Below are 25,431 nucleotides of genomic sequence, written 5' to 3'. Positions count from 1 at the left end.
AGTAGACTTATGGCAGAAAAACAAACACGCTTCATCTTCGACTTTGACTGACGTTTACGGGTTCAGTCATAGGAATTCAATGCATGCTATCACAATGAAGTTTCAACTTCACGTTTCATTTAACAATTGTTAGGAAGTAACGTAATGTTACGTAATGTGACTCCAAACGCAAGCTCTAGTTCAAATTTGCTGAACATTTTCTTTGTATGACAGCTCAACAGCTGTAAAAGAGTCACTTACAGGCTGCGTAAGCTACTTCCACGACTAATTTATTTTTTTATTTTGAGAAAAAATAATAGCTGCTAATGACAAAAGTGCCATTTTAGAAATTGCATAATGGAAGTGTCATTCAAAGCAATCTCGAAGCACACCCCACGTAACGCAGTTGAAGCCGAAGTTTAAGCGTGTATGTGTTTCAGCCAATAACCATTTAAAATTTTTAAGAATTAAGTAGAAACTCAGCCTAAGAAAGCCATATTTAATAGCTCAGCTCTGAACACACTCTACCTACCCTACCATTTTTACAGTAAAACAGTTCATTTTTCTCCTCCTTACCGACACTGTTAACCCACTGAACAACGTATTCAATTCAGCTAATGAAAATGGTTCAGTTCCCGGCTGAATGCATTTCTACCCACCAACAGCATCCAACTTCATTGACAATTCAAAAATCTAAAAACTTACAACCACTGCCGCTATTGTGCTGCAATTTTTGAAAACAACTCAATTTCTAAACTAAACCAAAGTGTTAATTACAATAAAAACCCATTCAATTCAAAGTTCAACTAAAAATCCACCATTAAAAGTGCCAAATATTAAGTAAGTTCATCGATTTCAAAGTGAAAACCTAATCAAATTAATAACAAACTTTTTCCAGAGAACAAGAAATAGAAGAAGAAAATAAAAAAGATTTCAAGAAAAGAGCGAGGTCTTTAGAAAGAGACAAGAACAAGAACATCTCTTAGCTGCCGCTTTTTTTCTCAACTGCATCACAAAATTTTCTCTACCCCTTTTTCATGTGTGTTTCATGCGACAAAACAAAACTATGAGAAGAGAATGACCTGCTGAAACTCTTAACTGAAACAGACAAACCACAGAACATATAGCTTTCTCTTTTTGTAGTGATATATTATTTTTGCTGAATAAGAAAAACAACATTCATCACTTGGACTCATTCACACACAGATGATTATACGTAGCGTTTACAAGGTACGAGTGAGATAACTCGAAGCTCGACCAGCTCAGCTCACACACAACACAACACTATATGTGTCTCTATCTATCCAACACCACGGCCAACCAAAAGCAATTCCATCAAGATTTTCACCTCACCAGCAAAAATCAATCGATGTTCATTCGCATACAAGATCCAGCCATAAAAACTTGGAAGCGTGTTTCGAATATTTTAAACACCTTGTGGAGCAAATTCTATCAACCACCGTTATATCCAGCAATTGAGGTAAACATAATATATTTATTCTAATTCATTAATTAATATGCATTTTAGTGAAAATCGCAGGTAATAGTGAAGAAAAAGAAAAACTTAGGAAAGTGTTTTCCCGACGACCAAATGTGTATGGCTATGGCTACGTCGTTATCGACTTCGTCGCGGGCTTTGTTTTGGTTTTTTTATTTTTGATTTCGTTCTTCGTGTTGCTGCTGCTTCTCTGCTGTTGTGCAAAAATGGCTGCCATGAAGCTCCAAGAGCTGTCAAAGTTTATTTTTCTATGATTTTTTGGACTTAAATTGGTTGAAATTCATGAGAAATCAAATGTGATGTTGTTTTAGGGTTTGGAAATTGTGAAAAATGGTGAGACAACGAATGGGAAGTGGGATGACGGTGTGAAAATAACCAAGAGATTCTGCGGGAAGTAGAGAAACCCCAAACCACACAACCAGCTGTTTTGATTGCAGTGACTAGTGACTACATGGCAGTCACGAATGAGTGCACCTTATGAACCACCCATTTCACATTTCGTACCCATTTAGGGTTTTTTTTGTTCATGTTTTGGGGCTGTGGAGGTAGGGGGCTGTTGTAATGGGTTTTGGTGTTGTTTTTCGTCTGAGTTAACCCTTAGCCACAATGTAACCTTGGACAAAGGAAATATCCTTATGGCAATGTTCAGGACGACCGCTGGGAGGTTGAAAAAATTATGCCAAGGGCGTTTTGTTTCAGGCTTATTTGTGACTCCTCGTGATTTGTGGAGACAGATTTAAAGTTATAATTAAAACGTTCAAGATTTTGACTTTTAAAAAGAAAAGAAATGGTGATAAGAAAACTTAAAGTAAATTGTTTAAGAGGCTTGATTTTGGTTCGAATGTCCTTTGTTTTGTGAACTCACTGCTCGACAATTTTAATCGAAAATTACTCAGGTTTTTAAGTGTGTTTACTGATACGCAATTTTTTGGAACATTGATTTTTCTTTCTATAAACGTATACAATTTATGTATATAATGAAATATGTAATTATTATTGGTTGAATTTTCTTTGGTAATGACGTTATTGGGCTTATCATACCCTCAATATTTCATCTGCGTAGTTGTGGGTGATGTGTTTTCTTGTGCAACGTAGGTACCTACCTACCTACAAGTGTTAAAGGGCAGGTATTTACTTTAGTTTCATGTCACTTACAGTTGCGTGGGAATTTTAGAAAACATATAATTCAGAAAAAAACCTACTATTTATGGTTATAAAATAAGTCCTTCCAGATAGGTACCTACCCGTAATTATTACAACAAAAATAAAGTAGTCTACTTGTTTAGTTACCAAAGTAATTGCTAAGACGAGAGTTATGTATATCAAATGAAAAATAACGTACCAAAAAGTTGATTTCCCTTACATCCACGAACATTTGCAAACATTTAGTAAACATTTAGAAAAGTTGAACGGTCTGCTAGTATAAAATAATAAGCACTTTGGAACTACTTAGTTGTAAGATGTTAACTAGCCAATGCTATAAAAACATCGGGTGTATCTTCGGCTGTGTGGCACGTAGCGCCGCCGTCCTGTTGAAACAAAATGTAGCCAATATCCTCGTCCTTTCGTGAACAAAAATTCGTTCAACATGACCCGATATCGATCGTCATTGACTATAACGGCCACTCCTTCCTCATTTTCGAAGAAAAATGGCCCAAATGTGCCTCTGGACCAAAATCCGCACTAATCAGTGACTCGTTTTAAGTGTATCGGCTTTTTAATGTATGCGTGTGGGTTTTCTGTGCCAAGATCAAAATGAGCTGCATCTGAAAAGATGAAAAAGGCATCTTCTCTATGATTTTTTCAATTGATTTTAAGTTAGTGATGGAACCGGCTATTCAATAGTTCTTGTTACTATTGTGAATCTTCTGTGTTTTCTTTGCTCTTCTCATTTTCAGTGTCTTGTTGTTTTTTAGTCGAATCGTGATTAATTACATTTTTTGAATTATTGCTGTTAAAGGAATCATTTTAGATTCAGTTTTTGTCAGATTATGGTAACAGCGATATTGTCAAGAAGTTAGCCTTTAATATGGTCCAAAGTCTATTGAAGCTACACAAACACATTTCCATTTAAACCACAGTTTAGCGATTGTTTTCTACTCTTGCGGATACTCAGTGGTACCTAGTTTGGACATCTAATTAGCTTCAAAGAAAAGGTTTCACAACTCAATTCAAAACTTATTTAGTGGTAATGCGTTTTCAGTAGATTAGGACTTCAAAGTTCAGTAAGCCTTTTGTTTTAGTTTTGCAACTCTAGGGCTTAAATCATTTGGTGTGCCATCTTTCGCTTCTTCGTTATCCCTCTGTAAGTTTGTTTTTATGTCTTCAAGCTTATAAATCACTTATAGAAGCCTTTGACGATTATGGAAATATACTTCTAGGTATAAAATAAAAAAAAAATCCTATAAAAATTGTTGTTAATTTGAAGCTGCCAGTGCCGTGAAGTTTAAGTGCAGTTCCTAGAGACTGAAGAATCCTGAAATTCACAAATTCGATGACTCGGATAATATATCTACTCTTGTTCTAAACAAGTATTCTTTGACGCTATCAAGAATTACTGCTTAAGCTTTCTTTTATCAAGTCTTTCTCGGCCTGCCTCTAAAAACTGGTAATCTTGTTCCCCTCTAACTAACATCCGAACGTACCCGTACATCATGGAAATGCTGATATGCTTATTTTTATTATTAATTTCTTAACCCAAATCCTTTCAATTTTGGACTGTTACCAACCTTTTGTCAATCCACACTAGGCGTATTTTGATAGAAAGTTTATGATAAGCTCATTAAGTTCAGGTCTTGGCACTTGACATTACCCTTATTTTGTAAAGGATGATTTTTTAAAAGCTATAGGAAAGTTTTTAAAACAAAAAAAAAACACATAAAATGACCGGTACCGAACGTCAAATAAAATGTTCACGAACTCTCCTCTCAATAAGTCCATTGTTCCGCGTGCTGTGTGGCATGTGGAACCGTCTTGTTGAAACCACATGGCATGCAAGTCAAGCTCTAGCATTTGGGGCAAACAAAAAATTTGGATATCATCCCACGGTAGCGCTCACCATTCACAGTTACGTTACGATTCGCATCATCTTTGGATGGATACATTGGTAGCTCTTGCAATGCTTTTGGCCGATATTGACTCCAAAATCGACAATTCTGCTTATTTACGTACCCATTTAGCCAAAAATGGACTTCGTTGCTGAACACAATTTTTCGGTAAAAAAGTGGATTTTCGGCAACTTTCCAAGAGCACATTAACCAAAAATTTTACGTTGCAGTAGGTCGTTCGGTTTCAATTCTTGCACCAGCTGTATTTTGAAAGTTATCACACCTAAATCCTTCCGCAAAATTTTCCTTGTTGAGGCCCAATTGCTGTTGATGGTCTTCATTAACATAGAAACGATACAGCTGCGATATTTTCTTCAGTCCGCACTCTACGTAAGCGTGTTGGCGGTTTAATGTTCAGTGGGTCGATTAAATTGAACATAAAATGGGAGAAACGCTCTTAACAGAGCACGCATATTGATAATAAAATTCAATTATTTGCAAGCGTTGTTCGTTTGTAAGACGACATTATAGACCAAACTGAAGACGTTTGACAGAAAAACAGAACACGAAACGTAGATTCATTATCCTATGAGAAGGCAAGCACACATCGTCTGCGTTGTCTAGATGTTTTAGGTATGTTGTCAGATTCCAAATTATTTCTCCGTTTCCTTTCAAGGCTTCTCATAGCACATCGCTGATCATTAAGAATTAGAAAAGAATCTGACTCCACTTTGGACTTCAAACTCTGTGACAACCTACCTCTGTGTAAGACCTTTTGACCCCTCATAAGTTGCTTTATAATAGAGATGCGCTTCTAGATGAACTTCAAGTTGACGCTGTCAAAATCCTTCTCAAAATCGATGAACAGCAGCTCAATGACAATCCGCAAAGTGTTGATGTGATTAATGATTACTGCTTGTTCAGCTTCAAGTGTTGCTTCGAGGTGTTCTTTTAGACGTGCTAAAACGCTAAACATTAATATCTTTGCTCATCTGCGTAGTTGTGGGTGATTTTTGTTCTTGTTTAAAGTTGGTACCTACCTACCTACCTTTAGTTTGATGTAATGGAAGTTGCGTGGGATTTTTAGAAAATATATAATTCACGAAAAAACATCCCTATTTATGGTTACAAAATAAGTACTTAAAGATTTCAAAGCGTTCTATTTGTCTAGCTACCGAAGTAATTGCGAACACGAAAGTCACATCAAAGTAAAAGAAAAAACTGATTCAGTGCTTTGTAATTTTTCCCTAATATCAACGGATTTCAAAAACGTACTAAACCTAAAGTTTGTCCGCTGGTATAAAATAATAAGAACTTTGGAACCGCTTTGTTGTAAAATGTAGGTTATTTTTTTTTTTGTCACTTCATTAAATACTTTTTTTAATGCCTCGAAGATAGATTTTCAATTGTTTTAAAGTCAGTAGTGGAACCTTCTAGGACTTAGTCCTTAAAACGGTTGAGAACCTGCTGTGTTCTCTTTGCTCTTCTTATTTTCAGTGTCTTGTTGTTTTTTAGTCGAAAAGTGATAAATTAAATTTTCGCGTTAATGTTTCAAGTCATGGCTGATGAAGGATCTATTTTAGATTTAATTTTTTGTCAGATTATGATATTTTCAAAAAGTTGGCCTATAATATCGTTGCCGCAGCGTTCTCAGTGACTGAGGACTACACGGTTAAGCTACCTAGCGATTATTCTCTGTCTGATAAGCTCCTACTGCCATTAATGGTTCGACTAATAGGAAGTAATTCTGTAGATTCATGTGGTATCACAATGGGCCTTTTCTTTTGGCTTAAGTGTATGGTTTCTAAATCCTCAGCCACGTTAACCTAACCTAAACTAAGCTCCTACTAACCTCTTGGCAATTTTGGAAAAATTCACTGCGTAGGCTTTTTTTTGTTTTGGTTCTAGGTCGTAGTGGTTCGAGTGGACGCAAAATAACAATCGTCCAGTCCGTCTCTGAAATGGGGGGTACAATCCTCTTCCTTTCAGCTATCACCCGATCGCACGTCCCTCGTTTTTAAGGGCTTGGAAATACTGCTCAAGAAAAATATTGAATAACAAAAGGTTCTTAATAATCGGTAATATGGATTTCGTAGCAATAGAGTTTTGGAAACGCTCAATTTGAATTGTGTTGAATTGAAAATAAATGCAGGTTTTCGGTTTGGTCTCCGAATCTTTTTTATTTTTGTAACTACCTTAAATCATATTAACCTTTTAAGTTTAGTTCTCAACAGGACCCTTATTTCGTATTTCGAGGGAACAATAGTTAGAAGGACTAACCCAAGTCTTACGAGTTATTGAGCGAATAGAGAATGTTTCAAAAACTCAATGTTATCTTTTTCTCCTGTTAGTAGACAGTAGAGCTCGCGAAGAACTTTTCTCTCGAACCGACCCAAGGTGCTTTCATCCGCTTTTGTCATAGTCCATGCTTCTGCACCGTATTAGGTTATTTTAAGTCGTAATATAGAAGACGATATGTGTTCGTTATGGCTCCCTTATGGTTTGTATGCAGGTTCCTTTTGGTCCTCTATTCTTATGTGGCGGTGAATTTGAATTAGCTTGTCAAGAAATAAACAACCTGAGTGTTAATAAGTTTCAAGTTCTGTTTTTCAGTTCACAGGGAAAATATTTAACTAGTGTTTAGTTTCAAGTCCAACGTTCAGCCTGTCTATGTATAAGCGGATCGCTTCGCACGACCCCGTCTGCGGCACTGGGCACCTTGCTCTACCTTACACTCCGTAATTCTAAGGTACTTAGAATCAATTCCAAAGCACACAGACTACACCATCCCCCAACTACAATTCGACAGAAACTTCCAGATTTCTATACCTACTAGATCTTTTTGGGAGGATAGGAAATTCTTGGAGGATGAGTCAATCCATTTTTACACAGATGGGTCGAAAACCAAAGAAGGGGTTGGTGGAGGTGTGTACTCTGAATGACTGAAATTAAGTATCTCATTCCGCCTTCCCAATCATTGTAGCGTGTTCCAGGCGAAACTTTTGGCGATTAAAGAAGTCTTGTCTTGGCTCAAAGAAAACGTGATATTAACATCTGATATCCGTATTTTCTCTGACAGCCAGGCCGCTATCAAATCCCTGGACTCTGTCTCTACAAACTCTTTAACAGTCCATAACTGTCGATCATCTCTAATGGAGATGGCGCAACAGTTTAATATTCATCTTTGCTGTATGCCATAGAGACATTCCAGGTAACTGTAAGGCAGATGAACTCGCCAGCAACGGTACAGTAGTTAACAGTACGACATGCTAACACGTTTGGCAAGTACTGGCATACCAATCGCTACTTGTAAACTGCTTCTAATGCAAGACGCTGTGAGGAGGGCAGGCACCAGGTGGAACAACATCACCACGTGTCAAGTCACAAAAAACATCTGGTCAACACTGGATTTAAAACGTTCAAGGTGCTTGCTCTCCCTAAGCAGATCGTATATCTATATAATCAGCCTCTCACGTTTCTTAAGGGGCTCAAGCTGGTTCCATTGAGCTTAGGAGGAAGCCTCAAGATTCATGTGGTATCACAATGGGGCATTAAACAGGCCTAAGTGTGCCCGTTTCCATCTTGGACAGCCACTATAACCTAACCTAACCTTAGTTTCAAAAATAAGTTAAATCAATTTTAATTCCGACTGTACTTGGAGATAACTATTTGGTTAATTTTATTGCTTAAAACAAGTCGCGTTCCAAAGTTTTGTTTATTATATGACACTGTCTTAATTGGAAAGATTCAAAGTCAGAAATTTCAGGGTAAGAAGAACAAAAAATCACAATATTGAAATTGTGTCCATGTGTTTTTAAGGAATTCAAAAGACCTTACCACAGAAAAGAAAATTCATACTTCAAATAGCAAAATAAAGTATCACAACTTTGTCCTCTTAATATGACAAAATTAACGCTAAAGAAAGGGGCACACATAATAAAAACCATTATTTTAATAACCTAGTTAGTAGTCCTTTAAAATTCTAAACAAATAGGAATTAAAATTAACATTTTTGTTATCACATAAACGATAATCTTCATGTGCTGTGCAAATGTAATTAGATTCATTCATACACGCAAACCATTTACATTTCGTTTGTACACTTTTACAACACCATAATGTCCCTTGACATGCTTAGCAACTTAGCAACACAAAAGCACCTTTAAAGCCCTTTTTCGATGTTTCAAGTTATAGTCTGAAGTTCAAATCTATTCGAATGTCATCTTGTTGTGTTTTTTTTAATTAAATTTGTTTTACTTAATTGATTTGGCGTAAATAAAATGCTTACATGATTTAATTGCCGTCAACACGTTTCCAAGTGTCGTCTTCTTAATTCACCTGAAAAAACATATCAAAATAATGTCTCCCACAAAAAGTTTCTTTCTCAACAACTTTTGACACAGAACTCGGAATAAGTAAATAAAATATTTAACAATAACAACAACAAAAACACGATATACTCTTTTACAGAAGAAAATAATCTTTAAATTGAAATTTGATTATTTTATGTTCTCCCAACAAAAATAAGAACAACAAAAAATACGACACAACAAGAAGAAATAAATTCAAATATTATTTCCGCGGTGCATTCGAGTGTATTATTAATGCATTTAGCTCCTCCGAAACGGTTCTAGTACTGAAGAATAATTGTTAATCTAATATTGTTTTTGGTATACTCGTATATTTATTTTTATGAACTTTTGATTTGATATATGTACATTAATATAATATGTGGTTTTTGTTTTCTTTTTTTTTATTCCCTTCTGCAATTTGGTTTTATTTTTATCACTTTGTGAAATTTCTAAATGTCATTGTACCATTCATGATCTCTCTGTGATCTTAGACAGAATGACTTTAGGGGCCTAAGAAGTTTGTCAGGGCAAAAGCTTATAATTTACCACGAAATAGTGGCGCATCTTTTAATATTTGTCTTTTTATAAAAATAAACATAACATTTGAGATGTCAAAACACATGAATTGAATATGCTTATGATTTATATAAATGTGTGTATTTTTTGTCTTCGCACTGAAATGCTATTTGGCCTTTAATTTTATTTTCTCGTTACAATAGTTATTCAGTTCGGTGGAATGTATTTAGTTTAAAGTTTTCTGTTATAATAACTTACCAAATATTTTATATTCGCTATTTTATTTTGTTTAAATTAAAAATTGCATTATCTTTAACAAACAAAAAATATTAGAGTTTATTAACCTGTGATTTGATTTTCTTGAGAAATAACTAAACTGGCTGTCGTATGTGTTTGAATTGTATTTACTTCTTAAACCGGTTAAAGTGTACTTTGAATTTTATCAAATTTAAAATTGAATCCAAAATCAATTTCTACAGTGAAAAGAAAGCAGTATGTATTTTTTAAGCCAAATCAATCGATGTTAACTTGGTTTAAAGAAAGGATAAGTTAAAAAAATAAAATTACGGTTACTGCACCATTATCCTTTACATGAAATTTCCCATGACAAATTCGCACATTTGTGGCTATCCTCGATCTTTAGGGTTTTTAAATTGATTACGGAGCCTTTGCATTAGCCTTATTTTTCTCAAGGGTCCAAAAAACGTTTTAAGGTGTCAAATCACAAGATCCTGGTCAAAAAATTTTTCCTGCAATGTTTCAAATATTTAGTTGACTTTGTGGAACGTATCACTGCCACCAAAAACTGGGCCATCATTGCGGCAGGGGCGGCATTGTCTCTCTAGCTGTCTTCTCCCATAAATTGTATTACAAAGGATTTTCCAGTGAGCTACTGTATGTTTTGTCCAAGAGCTCGAAGAAGATATCCTTGTTATTGTCATCTTTGTCTTCTGTGAGTGCGTGTGTACATATTAGGCTAATGTTGCTTAGCCTGGATGCGGATGGTCATAAGGTGCTTGTTGATGCACCTTTAGCTCAAGACTGCCTAAGTCTGTCTCCTATGATAAAGCCGCATCCAAATAAGCGTTGTTGGTTTTCTTGGTAGCAGTCACTATAGTGAATATCACAGATGTTCATTATCCTTTTTCACAGCCCATTCCATCTCCTGAATAGCGGTGATATCTTCTTTATAGCAGTCTAGGGCATCCGCTAGTTGTTCGGCTTCAAGTAGTCTATTAATCTGGATTTAACATTCCAATTCCATATCCGAAGTTTGTTGCACTTTAATCGTTTGCGTGGGTTGTCAGCGATAAATTCGACCGTATCCCAGACTTCGAAAATAGTTTTTCTTTACGTGATCAGGAAGTCACCTTGACGGTAGTCGTTTTTTACCCCCAACACTGGGGTTGGAACCCAATCTACAGTTGAAGTACTAGGCACCCGAAGTTAAGCGCGGTGAGGTGAAAGTAGAATTTGGTAGCCAGAGGTGTGTTCTGTACAGCTTGTTGGTTTCTGCGAAAGATGTCAATGTCATCTGCCTAAGCTTGTTGTTGACGATTGTCCCTCTGATTGTGATACCAGTAATGAGGTTACTCATGGGAGAGTAATGAACTTAAACAAACCATTTCGTACTTTTAATAAAGTTAGAGAGACGTTTTGTGTCAATCGTTGCCAGTTCATTAGTGTTATCGAAGAAGGGATTACCGCGAAAGTTATTCCTTCTAATGGAGAGTGCTGGACATGTACATAGAAGGTGTTGGACCGTTTCCTCTTCCTCCTCGTCCATGCAGCTTCTACAGAAGTCATTTGTGTAGACCCCTAGCCTCAGAGCATGTCTTCCTATGAGGCAGTGTCCCGTTATTACTCCAATTGTAGAGCTTATACTTTGTCTGCTCAGAGATATCAAGACTTTCGACCGTTTTAAATCTATGCTTGGCCATATTTGCTTGGTTGCTAGGCAGGTGGTACTCTGTGACCAAGTGAGCAAGTGGTGTTCCTATGTTATGTTTTTGTGTTCCGTTTTTGGCGAGCTCATCGGCTTTGCAATTTCCCGAAATGTCTCTGTGGCCCGGCACCCAAATGAGGTGAATGTTAAACTGTTCCGTCATCTCATTCCGAGATGATAGACAATCGTGGACTGTTTGAGTTTGTGGAGACAGACGCGAGAGATTTAAGAGCGGCTTGGCTGTCTGAGAAGATTCGTATATCCTTATAAGATATAACTATATCTTTAATCGCCAATACTTCGGCCTGGAATACACTGCATTGATTGGGAAGTCTATAGGATAGACTGAGATTCAGTTGTTCTGAAAAGATACTTTGAACCGTCAGTATAAAAGTGTACCGCATCGTCTTCCAGGGGTCTCTCTTCTTCCCAGGAGGATCTTGAAGGGATGGACACATGGAAGCTTTTACCGAATACTATTTTTGGGGTGGTATAGTTTAAGCGATCTGGGATAGATCTGAAACTGTCTAGAATAGTAGTATGTCCAGTATTGTTACTGGTCCATTGAGAGGTGGCTCTAAGCCTTACACATGAGTTGGTAGCCACCTTTTTGGAGAAGATGTCAAGTGGTGTTAGGTTTAAAAGCACTTCCAGTGCTGCGGTTGGTGTTGAACGAAGTGCTCCTGTGATGCACATACCTGCTGACCGCTGGACTTTGATGAGCTTATTTAGATTACCATCTTGTCCAGTGCGGTCCACCATACGACAGCTCCATAAATGAGTATCGGTCTGATTACCGAAGTGTATAGCCAGTGGGTTATTTTTGGGGAGAAGCCCCATTTTGATAGTATGGCCTTTTTACAAGTTAACAGCGCTACAGTAGCCTTTTTTACTCTTTCATCAATATTTGCTCTAATCTTGGGTGGGCTAATCTGAGGAATTTTATATCTTCTCGAAAAGAGTTTTGTGTGGGTTGACGTCCAATCCACATTGCTTAGCCCATTTAGTTAGCCTGTTTAGGGCATTTTGTAGGAGTTCCTAGAGAACTTGGGGGTGCTTCCCAGATACGGATATTGCAACGTCGTCAGCATAGGCAATCACCTTGAAACCCTCTGCTTCCAATGATGTAATCCGGCTCTTTACTATGTAGTTTAAAAACTTCTCCAAAGTCAGTGATTGCTTGTTGAAATTGAATAATGATGTTGATTCAACAAAGTATATTGGACAATGCACTATTTCATAGCCATGAAGATTTTTTTTTAAGTCTTAAATTGTTTCCTATCGAAGGACGAATATTTCAATAGTTGTTGATTTTCTTTAAGTGCTCAGGTTGCGTCGTCACTCTCCTTAGACTTACTTACTTACTTACTGATGGTGGCGCTACAGTCCGGGGCGGACCTGGGCCTCAACCAACATGCGTCAGCAGCCAGCTCGGTCCCTAGCTAGCTGTCTCCAGTTTCGCACGGTTGAGGTCTTCATCTACCTGCGTGTGTCACCTGAATCGCGGTCTTCCTCTACTGCGCCGACCCTCGGGATTGGATTCGAAGATCCTTCGGGCTGGAGCGTTGATGTCCATTCGCACTACATGACCTAGCCGTTGTACTTTGATTATTCTGTTAACAAGGTCCGTGTCGCTGTGTCGTTATATCTTCTCCATTTTCTGTCTATGCATACGGGACCAAAAATCACCCGAAGAATTTTTCTATCGAAGCATCCTAAGACGGTCCAATCTTTCTTTGACAGATTCCAGGCCTCAGCGCCGGAATGATGAGTGTCTTATAGATGGTGATTTTAGATGCTCGAGAGAGGACTTTACATCTCAATTAAATTCTAAGTCCAAAGAAGCAGCGATTTGCAAGAGTTATTCTTTGTTTGATTTCAGCGCTGGTGTCGATGTATGTGTTTATAGCGGTGCCTAGGTAGACAAAGTCCTTATCTACCTCGAAGTTATAGCTGTCCAATGTGACGTTTTGTCCAAGACGTCGTCGTTCAGTGTCCTTTTTTGATGACAGCATATACTTGGTCTTGCCCTCATTGACCACAAAACCCATCTTCTTCGCTTCTGTCGCAATGCTCAAAAACGCTCCACTAATATCACGCTTTGATCTTCCAATTATGTCAATATCATCTGCCTATCAAAGTAATTGTATGGACCTTTGGAAGATTGTGCCTCTAGTGTTGACGGTTGAGTTTTGCACAATTCTTTCCAGAACGATGTTGAAGAAGTCTCATGTCAGTGCATCGCCTTGTCTAAAAGCTTTTATGATATCAAATGCATCGGTGAGAACTTCTCCATCTGCACAAACGGATGACAAAACAAGACATTGCTCAGTAGAGCTCTCAGGCTAGGTTGCCTTGAGATCGCCATTTCTACCTACCATACTCGTGACCACTGAATTATAATTATATACTTTTTAACACTTGTGGGCAGCAGGCCAAATAAGTGTTTAATTTCCTTTTTAATTTTGGAAGTAGATGTAATTGTTCTTAACTTAGCCTATTCTTTCTGTTCATTGTGCACATTTCCTGACTGAAGTTTTCACAATGCAAAAATAACTTACAAGTGTAGGAACTTTTGAATTTATCTTCCTTTTCCATTGAATAACTTTTAGAAATCATAGTTATAGTAAATGGAGAGAAAGTGTAGGATCTATGTATGTTAAATAAATAGACTACTTTTGGTTTTGTTGTTGAATTTGCAATTTTCCTTACAGGCATGGTATTTTTTCAAAACACCCACCTTAACATGAAACCAATTTTATAAAATGTTTAAAGGAAATTAGAAATTTTGTAAACCCACGTTTAACAATTTATATATTTTTTCTGTTTGAAAATAATATTGATTTTTCTATTTTATTCATCTAGATGCCCAGAACACGTAGACGTCACCATTCTCGTGATAGATCGTCCGGAGGACATAGAGACAAACGTAGGCGTGTTGATTCTGATGATACTTCAGCAACAGTTGAAGCAACTTCACCGTAAGTACTCTAATCTACTTTTTTTGAGTCCTAAATGGGCTAAATAAACATAATGATTGTTTTTACTATGGTTGGATATACTGAACTTTGTTGTATGTGTTTCTTTTTTGTTATAGTGTTCCGCGCCCGAAGCGCAGTGATGTGAAACGTAGACGTCGTGACTCGGATGAAAGTTCGCGAGTTTCCAATGGATCATCGTAAGTACTTTAAAATTCTTAAATACAAATTATATATGTATGTAGATACATAAATAATAAGTTAATATTTTTGTAAGAAACAATTTAGGTTAAAATTGAAAGATAACTATTCACCGCCCATAAACATATTACCTGTCATACGAAGCAAAAAAGTTGTTTGACGTCTCCCTATTTTATATGAATAATACATATTTATATTTCTATAAAAACGCTATTCCTGAATAAAAAAATGTATGGTACATATATATATTTTAGCGTCAAGAGGCAGCTTCAAGTAGGTAACTGACTTTTGCATAATGCCGTGAAAATAATTAAAGAAAAAAAAAAACAAAGCAATTAGAAACTGAGCTGCCACTTTGAACACACCCTTAGGGTTATTTGTTCAAAGTGGGTCATCTCTGGTCCACTCCTGTAACCAGAAATACTCTTGCTAACTAAATTGAAAAAAAAAACAAAAGCCACAGTTTGAGAACGTCATTATGGATTAATCTAATTAGCCAATTTCCATTGAGTAGCGCCACTGAACCTGAACCTATGGAAGTTATAATTTTAAAATTTGACCTATTGTGAACACCCCCTTCGTCTACAAACAGAATACTAGTATGAAAACTTTATAGTAAACAATATAAAAAACTAGAGTTTTCTTCGATTTTGTCCTTAACTACATCAATGTTACGTCTGTCGATGGTGACGTTTTAACATCGTTGTCCTTTCTTGATGACAGCTTCTACTTAGTTTGCCCTCATTAACCGCTTTCTCGCCTCTAGGGTTGACGTTGGAGTTCTGCACTATTCTTTCAGTGTTAAGTTGTTTCTAACTTTGGAGTAGGATTTCTCTGGTCATCATGCACAAACGAGCAAGTTTAGCAGGGCTACCATAACTAGACATGGCTCTTTACAGTTTGTCCCTGTTTTAAGGGTTTGCGTACTGTAAATATTTGATCGACTGTGGACTTTTGTGGTCTAAAGCCACACTGATAAGGACCTATCAGGTTTTTGACGATTCTCTTTAGACCTTTACATATTACGACAGAGAAGATTTTGTAAGCGATGTTCAGGAGACTAATTCCTTTATAGTTGGTGCAGTTTAGAGTGTTTCCTTTTTCAGTGTCGGAAAAACAATGCTGAGGTTTTATGGGGCAAGTTTTCTTCCGACCATTTTAACCAAATTATCTCCAGCTACTTTGAAGGCATTCAAGCCATCTGCTCAAGGCAGCGGTATTGTTAGACTTCAGCTTATATATGAATAATCTTTCTTCCTCTTAGTCGGGAAGACGGAATTGTTGACTTTCGTCGTCTACATCTGCCTGGCAGCAGAATTCAGTTCATCGTTGCTGTTATACAGTCTGCAGAAGTGGTCCTTTCATACCCTCAGAATTGACTGCGGTTCGATGTTGTCCTCGATATGAATTTTTGATATCTGGAGAACAAGACAAATACTTTAGATGTCAATCTCGAATCAAGTCTGTACAGTGCAATATGTTAAGACCTACAAATCTTGTTTTTTGAGCTAATATGTGAGACTTGTTATGGTGAAGAATGATTCAAAGTTTTTTATTGGTTTCCCGCATTTAAGACCCAAACTCTGTTTTAAGCTGACCAAAGCATTCTGATATCTGTTCTCTCCAGCTTAGTCATGGTCAGCTAAGGTGTCTGCAATCGTCCGTCTTCGCATAAGAGGCCAACAATTACCCGTAAGAATTTCTTCTCAAACAAGCATAGGAGATGCGAGTGCATTATATTAATCACCCAGGCCTTAGATCCATCGATGAGTTGGTATATCGGCAGCTTACAAAATATGGTAAAGTTCCTGAATTTAAAAAGATTTGACAGACTTTGTTGGCTTTGAACAGCATGGACATTGATATCGATATCGATGTATGTCGTCTGTGTTAGGTGAATCTATTGTTCGGGTGTCAGAGTCGCGTATTTCTTTTTCTAGCGCCAATGAGAGTATTTTATAGCCCGTTCTCAAAAAAGTGATATCTTTAAATGGCAAATCTCCTTTCTTTTGTATGGAGCAGAACCAAATTTTTAGCCTGTCTTTTGGGATATCTTAATGCCCCATATATGCACAAAAATCCATTAATTGTTCGATGGAACGTCATTTTGGATCGACTCGGCAAATATGCCACTTTTGCACTAAAGCTTCCGGGGCTTTATTTTGTTTGAGCCAACTTAGAATATTCTTCACCTCTATGCTTGACACAAGCGTTTGAGTTTTTTTTCTGGAAGTGACGGAGCTTGCACTTTTTCGGTGAGCTAACTATTTTGCAATACGTTAAGATACACATTTGAAAACATACATTTCTTATGGCTCAGCTAAAATAAAGTCGGTTGACATGGTTTTGTACAGACGACGCTTCTACGAAACGTTGCTCCTAGCCTCATTTTCGAAGTAATATGGTCCAAAACTGAAGATTTTGTTTGATTAACACTGTCGCCAAGATGAAAATCCGCCTCGCTCGAAATCATTATCCACTATAAGCTGCTGCAAGGCTTACGCATGGTCAACCAGTCATTTTTACAATTTCAATACAGCATTAATTCGAAGTTTATGAAAATTCCAACATTTTGCATAATAACAATTGAATGAAAACAAATTTTGGTTAACACCGATGAATAAGTTGATATCGAGTCAACATGGTTTAAAATTTCCGCAAACTAGCAGCCTTATTCTGCTATCTGATTTGAATTTATATTTCGATTTATGTGATTTCAATAAGTTGTCTTAACATTAATTTTCTAATGTCAATTTTCTTATAAGGGCGGGTAGATGTTAAAATGGAATAAAAAAGCTTTGCGTGAGGTATTAACAAAATAATGTTTTTTATTTGAAAGACGCATGTGTGCCATTATCCGAGTCTCCCAATTTTCAATGACTCTTCCTCATAGATCGCTGAATTTGAGTTGAGCGATGGCTTGTATTATGTTCACATTAAAAGCATCGGTCGATTGTGGTTTATTTGCATAGACCTGAGACTTCAAGAAACCCCACAGAAAAAAGTCTGGCACGGTCAAATCGAATGACATTGGTGGCCAATTTACATCACCCCTGCGAGAGTTAACCTTCCCCTCATAGTCATAACTAAATCCACACTAAACGGTAACTTTTCGCGCCTCGTCACTAAATACGTTTCGGACAAAATTAGGGTCCTCTTCCAAACGATTCGAAGTCCAGTCAGCGAAGTAACAGCGAGTGTTGTCTTTAATCAGGAACTCCTTTGTCAGTTGGATCTTGTACGGGTGTAGGCCCAAGTCCCGACGTAAAATTTGCCAAATTGAAGACTGAGAAAGGCGTAGTTCTTGTGCACGTTATGGCGAGGAAAAGACTGCCTCGGGTTCTGCTGTACACTCTCACGGAATGCGGCGATGTTCTTAGTCGATCTTGGATTCCTTGAATGAACGGGTGTTGGCTGAACAGGTTTTCTCAAATTTGGCCACCAAACGTTGAAGAGTTGACTGTGAAGAGCCAAGGGCCACCACGTCTACCCTAAAATGGGCGCAATGCAAACTAAATAATAAACAAAAGATTTTACAGATGTAAAAGATCTACCAGCGCCAATTAATAATTCTTTACATATGTATGTTCTGTTTTTAACATTCTAAGGAGTATCCAGTTGTTTTAAGAGCATTTTCCTCCAACAACGATAAAAGTCTATTTTCAAAGAGATCTATACAAACTTTTGTTATATATTCATGTTATTGTAGGAAGTTACATTGTACACCTCAGTAGATACTTCAGTTATAGGCTTCTTAAACAAAAGGAGACAAATCATTGAATTGTTTTCTACCCACAAAAAAACTGTCAAAAATTCTTTGTGTATGTGCAACACAAAATCCACTAAATCTTTTCAACTTGTTGCACAATGCAAATTCCTTCCTTATCCCTAACAATTTATTATTTTCCTACATAAAACAATATACAACAAATAAATTGTATCCTTTCCAACAAAAATATCCACACAAACATTGTTATACTAAAAAGGGCGTCAGACTATGTGTGTCTTATAGGAGTACAATTCGAAGTGATATTTTTTTCTTCAGAAGAACCTTTCGTTGGTGGTGCGTTGTAATATCGCCCACTCGCAAATCTGCAACAAATATATTTAAGGTAGCGTAGGAAGTGAACTTTTTTTTTGTATGTTATGAAAAGTCGATAGTCTAATGACAAGCAATTATTTACCTTTCCACATGTCGTCGTCATTATACACAAGCATCCATCATCAAAAACGTTAATGGTGCGTTAAAAAAAAGAGACGAAATTGAAATACATTGAAGAAGAAAAAAAGTGAAATTATTGTTATGTCAACACCTGGAGGGAACAATGACTTATTGGGACACGTTTTCATCTTAAAAGTAGCATTATTTCTTGTTTCCATCTCCATCTCATCACCGTCGTCGTCGTACCGCACCTCTTAGCAGTATTTACCAAACAACAACAATTCTGCCCAGTTTACATAGGTACGGTACATACATCCTACCTCCTACTCGATCTCGATTTCGATTTAATGATATAGATTGAGAAATAATTGCTATAAGTGATTTGTTGTATTCGTTGTAAAAGGATTATGTTCCGAGATGTGTTAATCAGCTTCTTATATTCTTTTTGGGGCTTTTGAGAGAGTAATGATTTAGGCCGAAAGGCATTTATTCTAATTGAATTAATAGCCTCAAGTTTTTGATATCGATCTAAAAATGTCAACTTGGGATTTTCCATGGTTTTGTCATCATCACATCAGTCCACCGAACAGACACAGTTTTCTGACCCAAAAAATAAAAGTTTAATTAATTTATTTATTTTATCTCTATTTCAATTTGAATGTGGAACGCAATGGTCTTTTGATTGAATCCATTCATCCATCATCCACGATGAGGCTACGATGTCACGTGGGTGTTTCCTTTTTTTTCTTTTTTTTTTCTTTTCTGTTTGTTTGTTGGTTGGTTGGGCATAGGAGGAGGTCGGTTGACCTTGTCGATAGTTAGTCCAGCATCATATCACGCAATAGCGTAGCGAAGCGAAAGTGGTACTTGCAGGCTGAGTGAATAGATTTTATTTTTGGAATTTCAAAAGAAACTCCATCTTTCTATTGAGACAGATTGGACTTGGTTTGTGATTCAACACCACATTGTCGGTTGCAGCTGCCGCCATAGAGGCTGTCTATAGCCTATAGGCTATAGAAAAATCTCGACTTGGGGTTTTCTGTTAGTTTTTGTCACCATGTTTTTTCTTTCTTCGTCGGTCTATTTGACATTGACTTGGATTAACTTTACCATGAATTGTTTTCATTCATTGCGCACATACCGAACTTAAAAAAAATGTGAGTCTTTTGGAGCAAATATTTTAATCGCTTGACTGCAAAAAAATTACCAAAGGCAACAACTTTTATTTTTTTTTTTTTTTTTAATCGATTGGATTATGTTTATTTTCTTTTTTAATGCCAATAACGAAATTTGTCAATAAAGGCATTGATATCCCGTTGAGTTGCTTAGAAGAGACATAATGGGTAAACGCGTTTGTTTCGAGGTTTGTTAAGATTGACTTTGATTTGAAATGCATTTCTTATCAGAAATCATTAAATATTATTTTAGTCAAGGTGATGAAAAAAGAAAGTGATTTGATTGATTAAATGTAAAGCAAATATAAAAGAAAGAAAAAGTATTTGCAATTATGTGTGTAGACATTATGGGAGCGTTGATGCACTTATGGGTGTAGCAACATCTTGGATGTTAATAATAAAATTGAAAGAAAAGTAACTCCAAATTTAAATATATGGTTTACTTTTTCATAATATGATTTGTTACATATATAATACAACATTTTCCAATGTGGGTTTAGTCGGTATAGATGGGTAGGCAGGAATTTTTGCTGACACCCATTTACACTTACAAGGCTAAGTAACTTATATGTAGCTAAAGTCGAGGCGGGTTAAAGTGAAAGATTTAAAGACGATGTCTTGAAAAAGAAGTGCTTACATTGTAATCGAAAGTGTTTTCGTTTAAATTGTCATTCCGTAGAATTGGAGTAATAAGTTCATTTGAGCCATAAGAGGTCCAGCGGGTAGGAAGATAAAAGACATGAATATTTCTCAAATTGTGACGTGTTAAAGTGTTAAAGAATATGTTGTTGTAAACTTTTGGATGCATAGATGTAAGATATACAGTAGTGGACAAAAATTTAGCACACATATTTGATGAAATGCAAACGCTTGTATTTAAAAGTTTTTGTTCCGCTAAAAGCCGCAAGTTTATTTTATTTATATGCAATGTGGTGGGATATATGGTTTTACCGAGAAGAACATTGTAAATTGAAAAAGTTGTTAAAACTACTTCTTTTACCTGGACATTTGTTTAGCACACTTTAAGTTTTATATGAATAACTTTTAATTTATGCAGCTTACAATTATAGAGGATTCAGTATTTGGTAGGGAATCCTTTGTTTTTTATGACTGAACTGATTCTTCTAGCAAACTTTCAACCAAAACCACACATCGTTATCTTGGAATGCCATACCATGCATCTTGAAAGAACTACCATAATTCTTGCAAATCTTTCGGCTTTTTTTTCAATTTTATGTTCCACTTCATTCCCTAAATTTTAATTTTATTGCCCTCTAAGCAATTCTTTACAAGTTGTGATGTGTGCTTAGGGTTATTATCATGCATATATCTCCGTAAAAGTGGTAAATTTGCTTTTGAAAATGGAACAATATGGTGAACCAGGATACTTTTGCACACATGTTGGTCAATTTTCGGTCCACTGTCCGACTACCATGTTTGACCGTTTAAACAGTATATCGAGGATTGTGTTGTATATTCTGTAAACGCCATACATAATTTTTGCCATCTGAATCAAACCGCTAACAGCTTGGATATTTCGTATCTTCTTCAAGTGTGCTAAATTTTTGTCCACGACTTTTTATCTTCATATTTCCAAAGCCTTTAGACTAATTAGTTAAAGGTGCTCTTGAAATAAATACGAATGTATATGGTGAAATACTTAAGAGAATCATATTTAAGTAAAGGACTGGTCAATGAAATTCTGACTTACTTGAATGTGGAGGGTTTTGGAGTGATTTTTTATGCGAGTGACGTTATTATATCAGTTTCAGAGAAGCATCTAGTCTAAAGGATGAGGTGTCAATCCACAAAAAACCGATTTAGTTTAATGCCCAGGAAATTTATTTAATTAAAGTTTTTAGATGAAGCTAAATATCTGGGTTTCTTTTTGGACACAAAACTAAATTGGAAGCGAAATATACAAAAAAAGAGTCAAGAAAGCTGCTGCAGTTTGTGCAAAAGTTCCTATGATAGAGCACAAAACACATGGTCCTACGATGCGCACTGATGAGAATGTGGCTGCTGTAGCCGACCATGTGCGAATCAATTCGGTAACATCAAGCTGCTATACAAATTAATAGCTCAACATTTCAAGCACTCCTTTGAGGAGAATTCTGCACAAAGATATCGATTTTTTCTCGTACTAGGTCTAATTCACTAGGTTAGCAATTGAAGGCGCTATGCTATATCGCTTCATAGTTGGTTTAAGCTTTAGGTTAGGTTAGGTTAACGTAGCTGCGGATTAAAAATTCACACACTTAGGCCAAGAGAAAGGCCCATTGTGATACCACAAGAATCTAGAGAATTATTTCGTACTAGTCGAACCATTTTGAGCTTTTTATAAAGCGAAGAAGATATTTGATATCCTAGTCCCCCAGATGAAGTTTGCGTCTGATTGAAAGAGATGAGAAAGTGCAGAGAAGGTGAGAGATTTTTTCCTCTTCTTCCCCATCCATACAGCTCCTGCAGAAGTCATTTGAGACTACACCAAGTCGTATTGCGTGTCTACCTATAAGACAGTGTCCCGTAAGGACACCTATTAGGGACCTAATATGAAGTCTGCTTTGAGATAAAAAGTCCTTAGAGCGCTTTAAGTAAAGTGGAGACCATATGAGTTTTGTGGCTGCGCACGTTGGTAAATTGTGCCACCTAGAGTTTTTTATCGGAAGAGCTGTTTCTTTTAGCAGAATTTTACGTGTAGCTAACGGTATACCTATCTTCTCCCTTTCAGGTGAAGTAGGTATGACTGTTCCATTTTTAGCGAGTTCATTGGCTCTACAATTTCTTGTGATGTCTCTGTGGCCCGGCACCCAACAGAGGTGAATGTTAAATTGCTGCGCCATCTCCATAAGAGACGATCGACAATCGAGGGCCGTTAAAGATTTGGTTGAGACACCGTCAAGGGATTTGATAGCAGCCTGACTGTCAGAGAAGATGCGGATATCAGAAGTTGATATCACGTTTTCTCTTAGCCAGGAGAGGACCTCTTTGATCGCTAAAATTTCCGCTTGGAAGACGCTACTATGATTAGGGAGGCGGAATGAGATGCTTAAATTAAGCTTTTCTGAGTACAAACCACTACCAACTCCCTCATTTGTCTTGGATCCATCTGTATAGAAATGAATACTTTTGTTATCCAGGAGTTTTTTGTCTTCCCATTCATCTCTGGCTGGAAGTTTTTTCCAAATAGGGGTTTAGGAATAGTGTAGTCTATGTACTTTGGTATAGAACCAAAGAGGTTCAGAATGATGGAGTGCCCCACATTGTTGTTGGTCCATTGAGATGAGGCGTCGAGTCTTATCGCTGTACTCGCTGCCTTTTGTTTACTGAAGACGTCGAGGGGTTTCAGATGGAGGAGAGTGTCTAACGATGCTGAGGGTGTGGTTCTCAATGCCCCGCTTATGCAGAGACATGCAGTGCGTTGGACTCTGCTGAGTTTGTCGTAGTATGTGACTTTCTCCAGTGCAGTCCACCATACTGCAACCCCGTACATAAGTATTGGTTGGATGACCGATGTGTATAGCCAGTAGGTTATGCGAGGTTGAAAACCCCATTGGCTTCCTATAGCTTTCTTGCAAAGGAAAAGAGCTGCTGTAGCTTTTTTAACTCTTTCCTGTATATTGAATTTCCAACTTCATTTTTTTGTCCAATATCAGACCAAGGTATTTGGCTTCATTGGTAAAAATTAGTAGTATACCTTTTATTGAAGGAGGTACAATTACTGGGATCTTGTATTTCCGTGTGAAAAGGACGAGGTCTGTTTTTTGAGGATTAATACTAAGTCCGCAGTGATCAGCCCATCTAGTGAGCATATTGAGTGCATTTTGGAGGAGGTCTCTCAGTGTATTACGATGTTCCCCTGTGACGGCGATAGCAACATCTTCGGCACACGCAACCACTCTGTAGCCATCCCTCTCAACGGATATTAGTAGTTCGTTAACCACTATGTTCCACAGGAGAGGGGACAGAACACCACCTTGCGGAGTGCCTCTACTGACAGACCTTTGTGTGCAAAAATCTCCCAAACTAGAGTTGACGATCCTGCTTTTAAGCATAAGATTAATCAACTCACAGATTGAGTATTTGACGTTTAAGGTCGTAATAGCAGAAGTGATAGCGGATGTGTCAACGTTGTTGAAAGCGCCCCCAATATTCCTTTCGTATTCCTTTTTCTCTAGGGAGTATTCGATAGTTCTTACCAGAGTGTGCAAGGCTGTTTCTACCGATTTCCCTTTGCAGTAAGCATGCTGATACATTGATAGTCTCTTCTCAATGTTGTTACGTATATGGATATCGATCAATCGTTCCATAGTTTTGAGAATGAAAGTTGATAGGCTAATAGGTCTTAGGTCCTTAGAGTTGATATGCGAGCATTTGCCCGCCTTGGGAATGAAAACTACCTTTACATCCCTCCATCATCTCAATGATGGGCGAAGTTATATTAATGGTATATTGTAGTTTAAGCTTTAGAGCAGTTTGAATTTGAAAATGGTTTTGATCGAAGATCACCTTTCCCGACGCTGTGAGTTTCCGTTTTTGCATTTAGGACTTGTAAAACGGGCACGATATTCTCATAGAACGTTTGCGTGCATACAAAATTAATGTTTTGTTCCGATGTGGAAATGGTGGCGTCTTTAAACATTTGTCTTCATTCAAAAATGATGCTGGTCAATATGTCAGCTACTGGTCGGCGATGGAGGGTCATTTTAACCAACTTTTTAATATAAACAAGGTATGGAATAACTTTGGTCTATGCTATATTATAGTTCTTCTGCACATCAAGCTCATATTATCAACAGTCTCGTTGATGTCAATTGGACACTTAGGAGCTCCCATTCAATGGTCCACACTTAATTCATCAAATGCGTCTTTAAATCAATTTGAGCACAAAACGATTTTTGAAATGTCTGCTTTTTCGAGACTTTCATTTTCTAGACACGAAGATTAACACCCCTCCTTGTTCCAAAACCCAAAGCCTTTAAATGATTTGGGCTTCTATAACTGTGACTAAATAATATCTACAATTATAGATAATGATTCATATTGTCAACTGACTTGCGCCTTATTAATTTTTCACTTCCCATTAATAATAAAATATAGACGACCATTTTTCTAAGGAACCGTTTTATGTATTTAGACATTTTATCAATACTTCCTTACATTTTCCAAGACATCAAATCGAGTTGAAAAGTAACTTCTTATAAGTCTTAAGAGTCTCTCTACCTTATGCGTACGTATTGTAACCATCATTGGACTATTTACCTATCTAATAAAACCGTTTTCCATTTCATCAATTTATGTCGATTAAAATGTATTATTAAATTTGCCTTATTAACTGACAATCCTTCCATCATGTCGTTATAATTAAGTGGAAATTAATGATTTAACACACCGCACCACACATCTCTCCTGGAGCTCTGTGCTGCTCTGGAAAATCTTGTACATAATAATAATTGTATCATAAGCCATAGAAGAAAAAAAAAACAAAGAAAGAAAATCAACTTCAAGATAAGAGGAAGGAAATACACGATTACTTTCTATCGATGACGACGATGATGATGACGATGCCTTTCACCTT

Source organism: Eupeodes corollae, chromosome 1 (genome assembly GCF_945859685.1).
Source record: "Eupeodes corollae chromosome 1, idEupCoro1.1, whole genome shotgun sequence".
Classification (NCBI taxonomy): Eukaryota; Metazoa; Arthropoda; class Insecta; order Diptera; family Syrphidae; genus Eupeodes; species Eupeodes corollae.
Note: the sequence above shows the minus strand (reverse complement) of the source record.